The sequence below is a fragment of the Triturus cristatus genome, chromosome 7 (assembly GCF_964204655.1).
Source record: "Triturus cristatus chromosome 7, aTriCri1.1, whole genome shotgun sequence".
Lineage (NCBI taxonomy): Eukaryota > Metazoa > Chordata > Amphibia > Caudata > Salamandridae > Triturus > Triturus cristatus.
Window position 1 is genome coordinate 445312040 of NC_140590.1, and position 17174 is coordinate 445329213.

Consider the following 17174-nt stretch of genomic DNA (forward strand, 5'->3'; position numbering starts at 1 on the left):
ACTCCGCCACTTCCGAAACGCAAGGCTGCACCATATTTACAAGGATGTGGTGCAGCCTTGCGTTTCCCCCTGCAATGGCACTGAGTTTCACAACTTAATGCCATAACAGGCACGCTTGCACCAGAGTGCAAGGGTGTCGGTGCCCAAGGGAGAATTGGTTATGTGTAGGAAGGTGTCCCTTCCTGCACATAACCAATCCTAAAATGCCATTTGTAACTTTCATGTGTGCTGCTATATGCAGCACACATGAAATATACAAAATGGCATTTTTAAAAAGGTTTGTTTATGTACAGGAAGGAATCAAATCAACGAAAGAGTGTGCCTTCAATCTATCAAAAGAGCACTACTGTAGAATCCAAATAGGTTTCTTTAGAAAGCCCTCACTCACCAACCTGGTGGGTGACATGCTTCATCATCGGGCCCCACCGGGAGAGGCCGAATGCCACCCCGGTGTGCTTCGACGGCAGAATTACTGCATAGCTGGTGATGTGAGTGTGGTGAGTGGTGAGAGTGATAGTTAAAAATGTCTTGTTTGTGTCAACAAAATAAACTTTAATGGAAGCCAAACAGACATATATAAAAACAAGGTGTAGGACGTATGGACTGAATAAATTGTTCAGCCAAGTCACTTGCAGTGTGGTCAACATGTTTCAGCCTATGTGTTATGTTTTAACAGGCATTCATCAGGACCTTAAATGAACGTGAAACCCCGGCGGTATGGGCGCGCTAAGGCCCACCCTAACCAGAAGTCATTCGTGTGAAAAAATTAGATCAGAAAATTTTGATCAAAAAATTGGTGACTCCCGCATTGGAGAGGAACCAAGTTTATACTGGGTAAAGGACAAACAAACATAGACAAACGAAAAAGAAAAGGCAAACATGTAGAGATTAGACATGGCCTTGTAGGTTTTTCAATGGTGAACGTACAGTAACAGGTGCTCTGCGTGGTGCACTTAACCGGTAACGCTGAACATCTGTGCTACTATGAGGTCAGAAAGTGCATACACGCTGTAGAGAAAAGATTACTTTGCTTATAAGGAAGGGGTACGATCCTCGTGCTCGAGAGGTGAGGCAGGGAGGCATGGCAACGGCGGGGGGGCGTGTACGTGGAAGGCATAATGACGTGGTGGGGCAACATCCAATAAGGTTGCAGAGGACAAGACTGTCTCGTCTGTAGCCAATCGGTGGGGGGGGGTACTGTACGAGTCTTCGCTGTCAAGGAGACAGGAGACTCGGGGGGAGGGCCCGTGTAAGGAATTCCTTCAGCCTGTGAGAATCGCTGTGTTGCACTGAAAAAACACGCGCACGAAGGAAGCGGAGAAATGCCGCTCAAGGCAATAAAAGGTTACAAGATGGTTTTAAGGCATAACATTAAAAATTAATGGGACCAAGAAGCAAAAATAAGGATTATTAATGGGACAAAAAAGGGGGAAGAGCTATGTGCATAGATTAAGCTCAGTCGCGGTGCAAGGTATGCAAGTGGGCATTGACGGAAGGAGGGGGGACCGTAGAATATACGGTGTAGGATGAGAAGTGGGGGGGGTGAAAAAGTTGGGGGAGAATGATTGGAGGAAAAGAAAAAGGGAGCCTAGAGAGAGTGGAGGATAAGGATAGACATTAAATATCTGAAGGCTGGTCAGTAGGTTATATGTGCTCCAGTGCCAAAAGGCACCAAAGTATGGTCATGGAAGGCAGAGAGTCTCGAAATAGAGAGCTCCCTATCGTAAGTAAAGGCTAGCACTAGATTGATCAAAACTAGTGATGCAGCACAGTTGACCAGGGGATATTTTCATTTAGGCCCTGGTGATGAGTGTCCAGCTGGTACACCCACCTTTGTTCCTTCTCAAAAAGGATTTTCTGGATGTTACGTTCTGAGTGTACTTGCTCGATTATGGTCCACCTGAGGTCGTTAGCGGTGTGATTGTGTTGTATGAAGTGGTCGCTTAGTTTGGTTGTAATTCTGCCACAACGGATATTACTCCGGTGCTCGCCTATGTGCAGCTTGACTTTGCGTGTCGTCATGCTCACATAGCGTAGTCAACACGGGCAGGTGATCAAATAAACTACATTAGTAGAATTACAATTGGTGTGGGCACGCTGAGTCCAGGTCTTTCCTTGTTCGAGATTAAGAGTTTTTGTCTGACTGGTGAGATGACAGATACTGCAGAAGGCGCAAGGGTAATGACCCGTGACCTTAGAAAGGCCCCAGGCTTCGGTGATAGTGAGATCCCTTGCCTGCTTGTTTCTTGGGCATGTGTGGACTAAGGTGTCTTTGATACTGCGTCCTTTTTTGAAGGAGAAGAGAGGTTTATCCCACTGACAGTTGTTGCTTGTAGGTATACTCCAGTGTTTTTTTACCACTTTCTTGACAGCGTTGGAAGCACTACTGTAAGTTGTTACGCAAGTCAGGGGTAGTTCCTGTTTTTCTTTAGGATTGTCTTCCAGTAGCGCCTCCCTGGGTTGGTTACGTGCTCTTTTGTAACCTTTGTTAAGAATATTGTCAGGATAGCCCCTATGTTTGAGTTTGGTGGTCAGATCCGATGCCTGTTGGCGGAAATCGTCAAGATTGCTGCAGTTTCTTCTCACCCAGAGGTATTGGCCATACGGTAAATTTTCCCTAATGGACCTCAGGTGGAAGCTTGAGAAATCTAGGAGGTTGTTCCTGGCCGTGGGTTTGTAGTGGGTCTTGGTCATAAGACATCCGTTTGATTTTGAGATAACTACATCCAGGAACACTACAGATTGTGAGCTGCGAGTGTGGGTGAATTTTAAGTTTTGATCTAGAGAATTGATCCATTCCAGGAAAGCCAGGCGATCACTCTCAGTGCCTTGCCAGATTAGGAGAACATCGTCTATATATCTCTTCCAAAAACTTATAGAAGAGGAGAAAGGGTTGCCAATACTCAGAATGTGTCTACGCTCAAAATCATGAACTTAGAGACCCGCCACTCTAGGGGTGAAGGTGCTGCCCATCGAAGTGCCCGTTACTTGTAGGAAGATATCCCCTTTGTATTCGAAAAAGTTTCATTTCAATGCTAGGGTAGAATGAATGATTTGGGAGTTTGATGGTCCCAAGTGGTGTAATCCAAAGCTTCACCCAGGACTCTAATGGTATCATCCTGGGGTATGCTGGTGTGCAAGCTTTCGATATCGAGAGTCACCAGTATAGTTGATTCTGTGTCTAGAGGTAATTCACGTAATAGACTGAGAAGGGACACCTTCCTGTACATAAACAAACCATGGCATTTTGCTTTTTCCATGTGTGCTGCACAAGGCAGCTCACATGGAAAAAGCAAAAACGAGGAGAAATAATGCATTTCTCCTGGTTTCATCACCTTAAGACCAGGGTTTTCCTGGTCTTAAATTTGGCGCTGCCTCCTATGTATGCTACCCATGTACATAGGGGGCAGCGTCAAATACAATGTGTGTTGCGGTGGAACACCCACCACAACACCCACTGCACGTCCCTTTCACGCTAAACATAGTGTGAAAGGGTGCCTTATGTACAAGGCAGCGTTAAGCCACGTTAACTGGCTTAACGCTGCCTTGTACATAAGACAATGCCCCTATCACCACGGGAACGTCACAAAAAGTGACGTTCCCGTGGCAATAGGGGCTTGTACATATGCCCGACAGTGTAGTAAGGTCTGCAGAGATGACTCATCACAGGGACAAATTAATATATCAGTAGAGGCAAATTGCCCTTGGGAGAAGCATAGAAGCCATCTTATAGAGCCCACTCGGAAGCACATCAGTAGTATCCGCTCCCAAGTGTTTTCAAATATATACGGAAAACCTAAAGCGAGGGTTGTCTCTCTGATATACCTAAGCCAGAGGATATTATGGCCATGTAGGCTGGAGAGGTAATCAGATATAATCGCGCGATTAACACCAGCCTCATCATTTAGCCAAATTGAGCACCACAATAACAATAGGGCAAGATTTACTTGGCCCTCCACATATTCCAGACCTAGCTGCTGATGGGCTGTATAGTGGGAGGTGGAGGGGGAACAACCAGTAACCGCCTGCGAACTGTATTCTCCTCCACTTGTACCCTACAGGCATCCCTACAACTACAGACCCCTGAACCATAAGTCAGAGAGGTGAGACATTTCCTTCTGTCTATTTCGAGAATGGGGGACAAATGGTTTACCCCCCAAGGTGGCAGCTAATCAAAAGATGGATCCAACAGCTTACGAGAAGTGACTTATCCTGCTCTCTATACAGGGGATCCAGGTGCATGCATCATCTAACAACTAACCTTTGATAAGGAAACTGTCTCACTCTCTCAATTAGTTTGCCCCCAATACATATGGGACATATTTGTGTGTTCTTGGGGCCACATACCATTATAAAAGTCTTGAAAAAATTGGCCTGTAAGTCTAGATTTTTCATAAGACTCACAAAACTAGATATTAGTAACTTTAGGCCATTGACAGTCATAGCATGCAGCAAAGCTTCGCCGCGTAAAGAAGCGCCGTCATTGGTTTATTTTTAACCACGGGCATATCAGCCCCCACATTCACAAGAGCAGATTCAAGGTGGTTTATATATAACAAGAATATAATTGGGGCAAGCACGCACCATTGGCATGCACCTCAATTAAGCAGAAATGTGGGGGAGCACTCTCTATTTTCACCATACCTAGCTCCCCTTGCTAGGTTGACCGCTATCCTGTCTTCTCAAATGAATTTGTTTTTGTATGTAACAGCGCTAGCTTCAGTATGGTGCCACCACGGCATAGGCCCTCCCTGGGGGAATAATCAATAAATAGTTGAATGGGATACAGATGGTTTCAGCTAGGTGAACCTGGAGACCAAGGAGGGTAAATAGAGATATCTTGGGCCCATTGTGTTTTTTCTCACAATGATTTTAGCTCTCTACTCCTGACAGCTGTCTCTTATTTGGATGTTGTCTAGAGCCTTATTTCAGACTACTCTTGTCTCTTGAAGAAGAGTTTCACAGACCTACCCTACTGCCCCCAGCGTTTAGTAGTTCCGTGGCCAGGGGTCCACCAGTAGCAAAACCTCACAACTGTTAACGCGGGTAGTTTACTTAAATCAATCAAAGGAGTAAATGCCATTCCAAAATGGAAAAGGGTACTGTTGCAAAAATAGTGAGAGAGGAAGACAGAGAAAGAGAGAAAGAGTGAGATACAAGGAAGAGAGAAAGATAGAAACTGTAATAGAGGAAGAGAGAGAAACAGTGTAATAGAGGAAGAGAGAGAGAAACAGTGAGAGCGAGGAAGAGAGAGAAAGAGTGAGAGAGAAAGAAAGAATGAGAGAGAGAGGAAGAGACAGAGAAAGAGAGAAAGAGTGTGAGAGAGAGAAAGGAAGAGATGGGAGAGTGAGAGAGAGAGAAAGAGTGTGAGTGACAGAAAGGAAGAGATGGAGAGAGAGAGTGAGTGTTTACACTGTGGAGAAAATCCTCACAGCTCACCTTTCTGCCACCGGTGTGTCTCCAACCACGTGCCGGGATATAGGGCAGCCCTCAAGCTTAGTCATTTGAAACATAGTATGGAATCAATAATGGATGAGTACAGACAACAGCGCATGCCTAAATCGCTGTCCCGCCTTTGTGTATCCAGGCTAGTGTAGCCCATTCACTTCCACTGCCCAGAGGTGTCTACACGCTGCAGTACACCTAGGCTGCTGCACCCCATTCACTCCCACTGTCCATAGCTGTTTGCCTGCTGCTGCGCACCCAGGCTGCTGCAACCCATCCACTCCTACTGCCCAGAGGTGTATGACAGCCGCTGCGCACCCAGGCTGCTGCACCCCATGCACTCCCACTGCCCAGAGGTGACTGCCTGCTGCTGCGCACCCAGGCTGCTGCAGCCCATCCACTCCCACTGCCCGGAGATGACTGCCCGCCGCTGCGCAAACAAGCCTCTCTGCTCACCTTCTGCCACCGGCGTGTGTCGAAGAGGGTCCACAACGTGCTGAAGCAACCTCCTCACCCATTGTGTACATGCGGCGAAGCCGAACTCACAATTCAGGTTGAGTGTTGATTGCAGGATGGCCACGCATCTTCGCAGGCCTGCTAGACAAAAAGCAGGATAAGATTGTGCGTCATGCGTCCATCAAAGGAGAGAGAAAGAGAGATAGCAAAAGCAAGAAGGTGTGAGAGGAAGACAGAGAAAAAGAAAGAGAGAGTGGGAAGAATACAGAGACAAAGAGAGAAACAGTGAGAGTGAGAGGAAGAGAGAGAGAAAAAGAAAGAAAGAGTGAGAGGAAGACAGAGAGAAAGAGTGGGAGAGATGAAGAGAGAGAGAAACAGTGAGAGAGAGGAAGAGAGAGTGAAACAGTGTGAGAGGAAGAGAGAGAGAAAGAGTGTGAAGGAGAGAAAGGAAGAGATGAAGAGGGACAGTGAGTGCCCATACTGCGGACAAAACCCTCACAGCTCACCTTTATGCCACCGCTGTGTCTCCAACCACATGCTGGGACCTAGTGGAGCCCTCAAGCTTCCACAACTAAAACATAGTACAGAATTAGTAATGGCAGAGTATATACGACTGTGCATGCCCAAATCGCTGTTCCGCTGAAATAAAGTTCAGATATAATCGAGGTATAATGATTAAGAAGATTTATTGATGAAGTTTAGGACAGAATCACAGAATCACAGAGCCCCACCAGGAGCAGCACCGTTGCTGCTCAGCCCATTCTACCAACTGACACTCATCCATCAGGCATCCCCAACATTCTATCATCTCATCACACATACCAACATTCTACTGTACATCCACACTGGCTGAGCAGGAAGACAGATAAGCAAGAAAGATACAACATCCGCATCTGTGCATCCAGGCTGCTGCACATCATCCACTCCCACCGCCCAGAGGTGTCTGCCCGCCCCTGCGCACCCAGGCCTCACTGCTCACCTTTTCGCTGACATGGCACCCTGCATATCTGGCAGCCCCGCTCCGCAGGCCATCAGGTCTCACATTTGGTGCTGCGTCTTGATTTTGCCATGGCAGAGGACATACCAGTGCACCCATCATCATCGAAGATTGCACACCTGCTCAGCCCTCGCGGTGCCACTAACTCGGTGACCAGTGAGGCGATGCCACGTGGCGGTAGGCCTGCACTGTCTGATGACTCAGGCCTATACTGCGGTCCAGCAGGGCACACAAAACCTGAGCTGTCCAGACCTCCGGGACGGGCCATCACCGCAGGCTGCACACCCGCTCAGCAGTTACGGTACCTGTACCTCAGTGGACCGAAAGTCACCGTCCCGGTGTGCCTGTGCCAGCCGCAGTGCATCCGGTGCGAGCAACTCTGAAATGGCGTCGAACATTTGCACCCGGTCTTTTTTATTGGGAGGGTCACGTGTCCTGTGAAGCCTGTGCTGGATGGGTGTGGTGTGGGTGTATACTAGCCATGAGGGAGTGGCTGTGGCATACTGACAACTAGGGTGTGACCAGCAGATCACTGCAATGAACATCTGGGCCATGTAGCGTTGTTGTCCTTCCCTGTAAGTGTAAGTAGAGTGTGCTGGCCTGGCGTATGCCAGTCCTGCGTGAGGCTGTGAAGAATAACTCCGTAGCTATGGGAGTGGCTCCATCGTGACCTGTATGAGGAATCAACTGATGCGGCTCTGTTGCCATATTGGGCTAGATCACGCACAATTGGGCTATATTTTTCCCAGTTGTGCGGTAAAATTTTGGTTTGTGCTAGTTGCCAGATTATAAATATATATTCAGCATTCCAGCAAAGTAGTATGTTAAAGCACTTTATTAGACAAATATTTACTTGGCAGCCTGCTGCAACATCCAATGCATTCCCCGGCTGCTTGACGATGTTCCTGCCCCTCCTTCCTTAAAGTAGCAATATTGGGCTTCTTTGGGCTACTTTTTGGTTGGCTTTGGGCTAGAGAATGCTGTAGTGCTGCCGTCACCCGGGTCGCAAGTGTCAATGTGTCACTCTGTGAGCCAAGTCCCACAACATGGTCAACATGGAAGGTACGGGGAATCACTGACCCTACATTCATCCATTGTTCCACACAAGAAAGATAGTGGACATGGCACGTCTGTGTGGATGTGAATGTTTATTGCACATTGAGTGGAGTATTGCAGCTGTAGCAATACAGGACCATGCAAAGCCCAAATTTCAGTTTTTGGGACATGGAGGGCAGCCAATTAGTGACAAGCTCCTTGTCGGAGTTAGGCTGCGCCAACATATGTACTTATACAATCACTCCGCCAATCCCCACGCACTTATAAATCCACTATACACTCTCCTTGCAGTACTCTAATCATCCAGTCTCTACGTATGTACTTGTACAATGACCGAGACAAAGCTACATAACCAAAGTTTTCTCCCACTGTCAAAGGTAAGTTGGTTGCATACGCTTTCCAGAGCACAATGTAATGTGGTAGGGCCCAGGGGCAGCATGTTGCATACATAATGAACACACAGACACAGATAGATAGTGGAACTGGGTACGGGCACGTGCGCTCGACTCCTTTTTATCACCAGGGTCACATGTCCAGTGACGTCTGTGCTGGATGCGTGTGGGGTGAGTGTAAGCCAGCCCTCCGGGAATGGTTGGTGCTGGCAACAAGTACAACAGTAATCATTGGATCAGACACAGAGATTCAATCATAAAGGGTCAATGATTTGTGCTGCACTAAGGTAGGGGCACAAGATGTAACTAATACACAAACGATTCTATCATAAAGGGTCCATGACTTGTGGTACACTGAGGTAGGGGCACTAGATGTGAAATTATACACAAAATATTGTATCATAAAGGGTCCATGAGTTGTGCCGCTGTGTTCGCAGGGGGCCTGTGTCGAGGAGGCCTGTGGTCATTGCGGCAGCCACGTGGCAGGGTGAGGGCCACTGCTCTGGCAGACGAGTTGGCCTTCACACATGTGAACCAGGCCCAGATCCCCAGCCTATTTATTCACACTTCTACGCTGGAGTGGCGTACGTTGGACCAGCCCACTGCGCTTCTGCTTACAGGGGACGACGGCTCCGGTACATGACCGAGATCTTCCCCACTCCCTGAGGCAACATGGTTACGTCCACTGTCCACAACTCTACAAGCACCAGCAGTATATGTACACATGGAGAGGTTTGTGCTCTGCATAGTGAGGTCTGTCCAACACATCACCGCTACACTTGGTATTGTGTGCATTATTATTGGTGGGTGACTTGCGTCCTTCACACATGTTTGGTCACCACATCTCGCAACATTCAGCTATTGTGTGGCTGAGGGGCCATGCCGTTTTTGGAAGGTTTGCTGTCCTGTTGTGCGCTGCCTCAGTGGTAGTGTGGGGGGTGGTCCAGGGGGGAAGGTCCTGAGTGTGGTGGTAGTGGGTTTTGTGGCCTTCTTGGGTGTGATCAGTAGCTCTATGATATGAGTTGGTCTTCAGATGTGATTCTGGGCCGGGCTCCGTTTCACAGTGTAGGTAGTCGTTCTACTTTACACCAGTAAAAGGCAGATGTTACATTCCTACTGCTAACGCAGCTTATCACCTGTTTTATTATTATTAGCGTTAGTTGTTGCTCTCATTTGTGGCAATTTTTTTTGCGGAAGCTATTGCTGGAAAACTGGCGATATCAGCTGTTTTCACCAGGTTGAGAATGGAATGAGAATTTAAAATCACTGAAAAAACCATAGGTTTATTAAACATTAAAATGAGAAATTAGCATTTAAAAAACCTTTGAAATTCACTAAAAAAACATAGGTTTCAGGGACGTTATAGTTACAAATTATCATTTTAAAAACCTTTGAAATTCACTGAAAAAAACATAGGTTTCAGGGACATTATAGTTACAAATTAGCATTTAAAAAACCTTTGAAATTCACTGAGAAAACCATAGGTTTCAGGGACGTTATAGTTATAAATTATCATTTTACAAACCTTTGAAATTCACTGAAAAAAACATAGGTTTCAGGGACGTTATAGTTACAATGTAGCATTTAAAAAACCTCTGAAATTCACTGAAAAAAACATAGGTTTCAGGGACGTTATAGTTAGTTGCACATTTCACTCATACAAAACCATAGAAATTCGGCCGTTATAGTTAGTTGAGTTAACTATAACTCACGCCCCTGCAATGCACTGCTGATGACGTCACATATTACATCATTCATGATATGGTCAGTGACATCACTGATGACATCACTGATGACATCTCAAATGACATCACTGATGACATCACTGATGACATCATCCACGTGAAAATCTGATGCACCTCCTCATACCTTAATAAAACCTTTGATACACCCACTCTAAAATACAGACTACCATTTTCGAAACAATAGAGACACCAATACCAGTTGCTACGTACACACGCACTTATTCCTAGGTCTACACACACCTCCACTCTTTCACCCATACAATCACTCCTACATGCAGTGACTCATCAATACAACACTATTATAGGCACTCTAACAGCTATACCAACACTCACAAATCGCCACTCATCCAGAGTTACTCACACATCTAGTCAGTCATGCAAAGAATCAATCACACTTCTATTTACTCAGCTATACAGTTATACACACACAACCTCACTTATTCATGGTGATACTAACATATACTTACTCTCTTATACAATCACTGATACAAGTACATACTCATCCATACAGCACTCTCACAATCACTGACTCTCACGTATAGTCATTTATATACTCCAACTATCTCATGCACTGCGTTTTACATATGTAGTTACTTGGACATGTAGCAATGAGATATCCATTCACTCACCAACAAACCCAGACATACACTCACCCACCCATACAGCTGTTTCCACATGCAGTCTTGAACCCATACACCCAGTGAACAAAGAACTCACACATCTATGCACAAAGTCACACACCTCCCACCTACCCACACACACACTCAGGCACCCATACAAATACTCAGGCACCCAATCAATAACCCATATAGACACTCATGTAGCTACTCATCAACCAATGCAGCAGCTTACACAGCAATAGACAGACTGATACAGACATTCACACAGTTTAGTCACTAACCCACGAATTCAGTAAAACACAATTAATCACTCACTTTTACAGTCAGTCATGCACCTACTAAATCCTCCATCCATACACTCATACACCCACTTATTCTTCAATATAGCTTGGCTAATATATTTATAAAACATATTTAAACTTTAAAGAAACACACAGTCACTGGATGATGTCATCAGTGATGTCATTTGAGATGACATCAGTGATGTCATCAGTGATGTCACTGACCATGTCATGAATGATGTAATATGTGACATCATCAGCAGTGCATTGCGGGGGCTTGAGTTATAGTTAGCTCAACTAACTATAACGGCCGAATTTCTATGGTTTTGTACGAGTGAAATGTGCAACTAACTATAACGTCCCTGAAACCTATGGTTTTTTCAGTGAATATATATATATATATATACACAAACACACACACACACACACACACTTACACACACAGATAGATATAGATATATAAATAATATTTACAATTCCACTGCTTTTATGTGATCAAGGTCGCAGGTCGGCGACCGAAACGCGTCATGTGGACCGTTCTTGGCTTGAAAAAAAACTCAGGATTTCACCTGCTGCTGTGGTCTGTGCCCGTGTGTTCCTTGCGAAAGGTTGAAGTCACTATGGGACTCTTTGTTGATATGTATATTTATATATATATATATATATATATATATATATATTACCTACTGGTGGTCGCCAGTAGGTAGTTATAGTTAGGACCTATTTTCCATAGGAAATCCACAACATTCTATTTGGAATAACTTTGGCGCCCATTGCCGAATCTTCACAAAATTTTCAAAACTTTTGGCCCGCTCCGGTCCGCTCCTATCCTGAAAGTCTCAGGATGATTCAGATAGCGGGGGCTGAGAAAAAAGGGGGGTCCCAAAACGTGTTTTACCCATGCAATTTCCCATAGGACCTTTAGCCGCAGCTACAGCCCGAACTGCTGAACGGAATTACACCAAATTTGGTAGAAAGGTAGTGCCTTTTGCTTAAATGGTGTAAATCCGTTCAGTAGTTCCTGAGAAAATCAAAAGTAAAATCACATATGTATCTGGGCAGAGCCTAACCACACATCTCATCGTGAGATCTGATTGGCTGTCAGCACTTCATCCAAGAAGTGTTGGCAGCCATCTTGGGACCAATATACATGATAGCACCTCATTAAAGAACATTGCAGCTAATAGAAGGTTTTAAGACTTTAGTTACATTATAAATCATTTGTTGATGGTACCATACTCATTTTAGGAAAAGGTGATTTTACCATGTGAAAAAGCCTTCTGCTGGGATATTATGAATGATGTTTGAGAGAAAACTATTTTCTCATGTTTTTCCCACAGAGGTTTCGAAGGTGATCTATAAGCTAAACTGAGAGCATATTTTCTGTAAATTCACATTATCTTTCTCAGTCATGTGAGAATGAAGTCTGACATTCTCAGTAAAACATGTACATCCAACAAGGGCAGAGACTGTCAGTTGATTCCTTTGTGTTCTACTGCAGCTTCCCAGAGTGTTCCAAAGAACAACTAGAGCGCTAACAGTCCTACTTATGATAAACGTATGGCACACCTGAAGCCATCTTGATTGGAATAAAGTGGTAACTCTTAAAACATTTAATTTAAAAAGGAACAAAATGGGGGGGGGGGTCATTTTGCCATAGAAAGCCATGGAGAGCAACATTGAGACTATGATGGCATACACACAGACCATGGAGAGAAGGTGAGAGGGGGTCAGGGGCAGCTAGCTGACCACACAGGGAAGGTGGGAGGGGCCGTGGCAGCACAGAGGACCATGCATGGCAAGCGGGAGGGTTAGTGGCAGCACAATGGCTATGATGGGCAAGAAGGAGAGTGCAGGGGCATGCACAAAGGACCATGGAGGATAGAAGGGAGGGTCAGGACCTGGGCACAGACAAGAGAGTTCAGGGGAAGGGGCCTCACAACAGACTGCGCGGGGCAGGCTGGAGGAGCAGTTGCAGCACAACAGACCAGGGAGGGCAGAAGGGTGTGGCAGTAAAATGGACCATGGAGGACAGGAGGAAGGGGATAGGGGAATGGCATGTGGACAGGCAGGGTGGAGGTGGCAGGGACAGGTTGCAGTCATCTGACAATTCTAGGCAGGTGGGAGGGAAGTAACAGCTCAACAGAACAATCAGACTAGATAGAAGTGGCAGGTCCATGGAACATGGTGGGCAAAAAGGATGGAGCAGGGGCATGCACAAAGACATTGGAGGGCAGGGGGAGGGAGAATAGGAGCAGCAAGCTCAGCACAGAGGCTAAGCAGGAGGTCAATGATGGGGCATAGAATTGGGCAATGGAGGGCAGGAGGAGTGGACTGGTACATCATGCTAAATGGAGGGCAGTGGCAGCACATCAGACCATGCATGGCAGGAGGGAGGAGGCTAGGCCATGGATTCAGACAACAGAGAATAGGGAGGAGGGGGTGGGGCAGCAAGCTATCTGTTCAGAGAAAGTGGGTATTAGGAACTTTATTGTTTTAAAAAGGGGTGTCTGTGCGAACTATTTGAAATATGAACAAGTATGCAGCATAATCTCACTTTTATTCAGGAAGAAGAGGACGTTTGTGACTGTGACTCCGGGCTCACTTGGCAGAAACACTCCCTGACCCTCCACCCCCATCGCAAAATGTAATGCCCGTGAAAAGGGTAGGTGAACGCAGTGTTATACAGAACATAGTATTGAGAGCACGATTGAAAATGAAAACTAGATATAGTGTATGGTATAAACTATGCACCAAAAAGTTTGATATAAGATGAACCGGGCGTGAAATATAATATGCAATACATTGTGCGCAATGACAGATTCATTGGAGAGCGCGGGATAGCACAGGCACTAGCGCGTGCTATGCGATATGCGCCTTGAAGTGTAATATGCACAGGGCAGTGTTGTGTAACCTAACTAGTCTCTAAAGTTGTAATATAAAATATGAGCTGGGGAGTGTAACATTGCATATGCACTGTGACAAAGATATGGATCACAGATTGTAATATGTATGGCATAGCGCTGTGTGTTATAACATATGCATCGAGGAAGGCACATTGGATGGGGCAATATAACCCGTGCGAAGGCAAGTGTGGCATGACATATTCACGGGGTGGTGTTACAGTGCACATGGGCTAGAGAGTGTCATAGCATACGCACTAGCTGGTGGAATACAACACAGAGGTGTGTGGCACTCGGCGGGCACTGGTGGGTGTAACACAGCATTGGGCTCAGCCAGGAGCATGCTGTGACTCTCAAGTGAGGTTCGTCTCCTTTCCAGAGAGTAAAATAAAAAGTATTACACATCCGGCGGTGGCTGTGTGTTTTATTAACCATGAGGGGGGTTTCTTCCATAGTTTTGGACGAATTTTTGTCGAATCCCCTTTGAATGGCTTGGTGTGCGTGTGAAATAAATGTGCCCGTCGATAGCTACCCATGTTTGTATAAATAAATGACAAGTGTGTCTACTTGGAGAGTACCCACCGGCGGGGGCGCCGGGATTAGGCACGGTAGGGCGTCAGACACGTCAGAGCTTAACTAGCGGTGTAAATACATTCCACGTGGATTCATTGTATGCATAGTCGCCTTTAAATGAATATCACGCAAATCATCATGGTGATAGGTACGTACAGTTTGTCCAGCATGTCCTAGGTGTTTCTATAAATATATTTAAAAAAATAATAATAATAAAAAACAATGGCCGGCCCCTGGGGATGGGGTCCCCGGGGCCATAAGTGGCCTGAGGAGGGGGGGCAACGCAGCCCCCCTCCTAAAGAATAAAAAAAAAGAAAAGGCCATGCCCCGGGGGTTGGGGTCCCTGGGGCCGATTAAGGCCTTGGGAGGCGGCCCCCTTCCAAATAAAAAAAAAAAAAAAAAGTTAGGAGGCAGGCCCTGGGGTATGTGGTCCCCAGGGCCAATAAATTAGAAAAAGAAGGGGGGCCACACAGCCCCCCTTCTTAAAAAATAAAAATAAATAAAAGACCGGCATCGCGCCGGAGGCCACGTCCGCTCCTTGCAGCACTCTGCAAGCACGCCCCCTGGCGAGTTGTAAGTTGGGGAATTAATTCCCCTTCAATACTGAGGGTCCCTGAGGGCACACTAGCCCAACAGGTATCTCCAGTATGCGCCAGGGAGTTGCGTTGCAGACAGGTGTTCTAAGGCCACGCCCCTTTTTACACCTCTCTGCAACGCAGCTCTGTGGCGCTTACCTAGTGGGCTAGTTTGACCCTAGAGACGCTTAGGATTCAAGGGGACTTAATCTCTCAACTTAGAACGGCCACAGTGTGCGTTTACACAGTGGTGAAGGGAGGGGACGGGGCCTGAGGTGACGTGTGCAAACACACCCTGTGGCACGTTTTAAGTTGGGGAAATAATTCCCTTTCAAACTTGAAGGACCCTGGGGGCCAACTAGCCCACCAGGTGCTTCCAGTAAGCACCACTGTGTTGCGTTGCAGAGAGGTGGTGCAGGCCGTGCCCCATTTTACACCTCTCTGCAATGGCGCTTACTGGATGTACCTAGTGGGCTATTTTGCCCCTAGGGACCCTCAGGATTCAAGGGGACTTAATCTCCCAACTTAAAATGGCCACAGGGCGTGTTTACACAGTGGGGAAGGAAGGGACGGGGCCTGAGGTGACGTGTGCAAACACGCCCTATGGCACGTTTTAAGTTGGGGATATAATTCCCCTTCAATCCTGAGGGACCCTTGGGGCTAACTAGCCCACCAGGTGCTTCCAGTAAGCGCCACTGAGCTGCCTTGCAGAGAAGTGGTCCAGGTCGTGCCACTTTTTACACCTCTCTGCAACGCAGCTCTGTGGCGCTTACTGGAGGTACCTAGTAGGCTAGTTGGACCCTAGGGACCCTCAGGATTCAAATGAACTTAATCTGCCAACTAAAAACGTCCACAAGGCGTGTTTACACAGTGGTGAAGGGAGGAGACGGGGCCTGAGTTAACGTGTGCAAACACGCCCTGTGGCGCGTTTTAAGTTGGGGAAATAATTCACCTTCAATCCTGAGGGACCCTGGGGGCCAACTAGCCCACCAGGTGCTTCCAGTAAGCGCCACTGCACTGCATTACAGAGAGGTGATCTAGGCCGTGCCCCTTTTTTCATCTCTCTGCAACGCAGCTCTGTGGCGCTTACTGGAGGTACCTAGTGGTCTAGTTGGACCCTAGGGACCCTTAGGATTTAAGGGGACTTAAACTCCCAACTTAAAACGGTCACAGGGCGTGTTTACACAGTGGGGAAGGGAGGGGACGGGGCCTGAGGTGACGTGTGCAAACACGCCCTGTGGCGCATTTTAAGAGGTAGTTTTAATCCCCCTGCCCTATTATATACTAGGGGTTTACAGAGGAGGTCATGCTAATCACAGGGGGACCCCAATGCATAGTATTCCCTAGTGTATGTAGGTGTTTTCACTGTATTCTAAGTGTCTTTTAACATAGCACTGGCTCTAGGACTGGTTAGTCAGACTCAGTTACCACCAGTATCCGTCTGAAAAAGTTGAGGGTACAGGATGATTTTGCAACAAGGCTTCTTTCTGCTCGTCTGTTTGTTCTTTCTGCACGTTATCCTTCTTCCTGCACTTTTTTTTCATCTTTGAGGACTTCTGTTGCTTCTTTCTGCATTTCTTTTTTTGCTTTCTGTGCATTTTTACTTCTTTCTTCACATGTCCTATCTCTGTAGGCATAGTTAGAAATTAGCATTTAAAAAACCTTTGAAATTCAGTGAAAAAACCATAGGTTTCAGGCACGTTACAGTTAGGAATTAGCATTTAAAAAACCTTAGAAATTCACTGAAAAAACCATAGGTTTCAGAAGCGTTATAGTTAGCTGGACTTTTCACTCGTACAAAACCATTGAAATCCCCCGTTATAGTTAGTTCAACTAACTATAACTCGTGCGCCCGCAATGCACTGCTGATGACGTCACATATTACATCACTCATGACATGGTCAGTGACATCACTCATGACATCACTCATGACATCTCAAATGACATCACTGATGACATCACTGATGACATCATCCTTGTGATAGTGTGGCAGACCTCCTCTCACCCTAATATAACGTTTTATACACACATTCAAAAATAGCAACTAAAATTTTCAAAACAATGGACATACCAATACGAGTTACAACAACCTATTCAGTAATTCTAAGATCCACATACACATCCGCTCATT

The 17174-nt window shown here is 46.2% G+C and overlaps 1 protein-coding gene across 1 annotated transcript in view; it reads left to right on the top strand.

The window, feature by feature from the left end:
• Positions 1 to 17174, top strand: part of DNAH9 (dynein axonemal heavy chain 9) — a 1479259-nt gene that overhangs the window by 608101 nt on the left and 853984 nt on the right. The gene's annotated exons all lie outside the window — the stretch shown is intronic.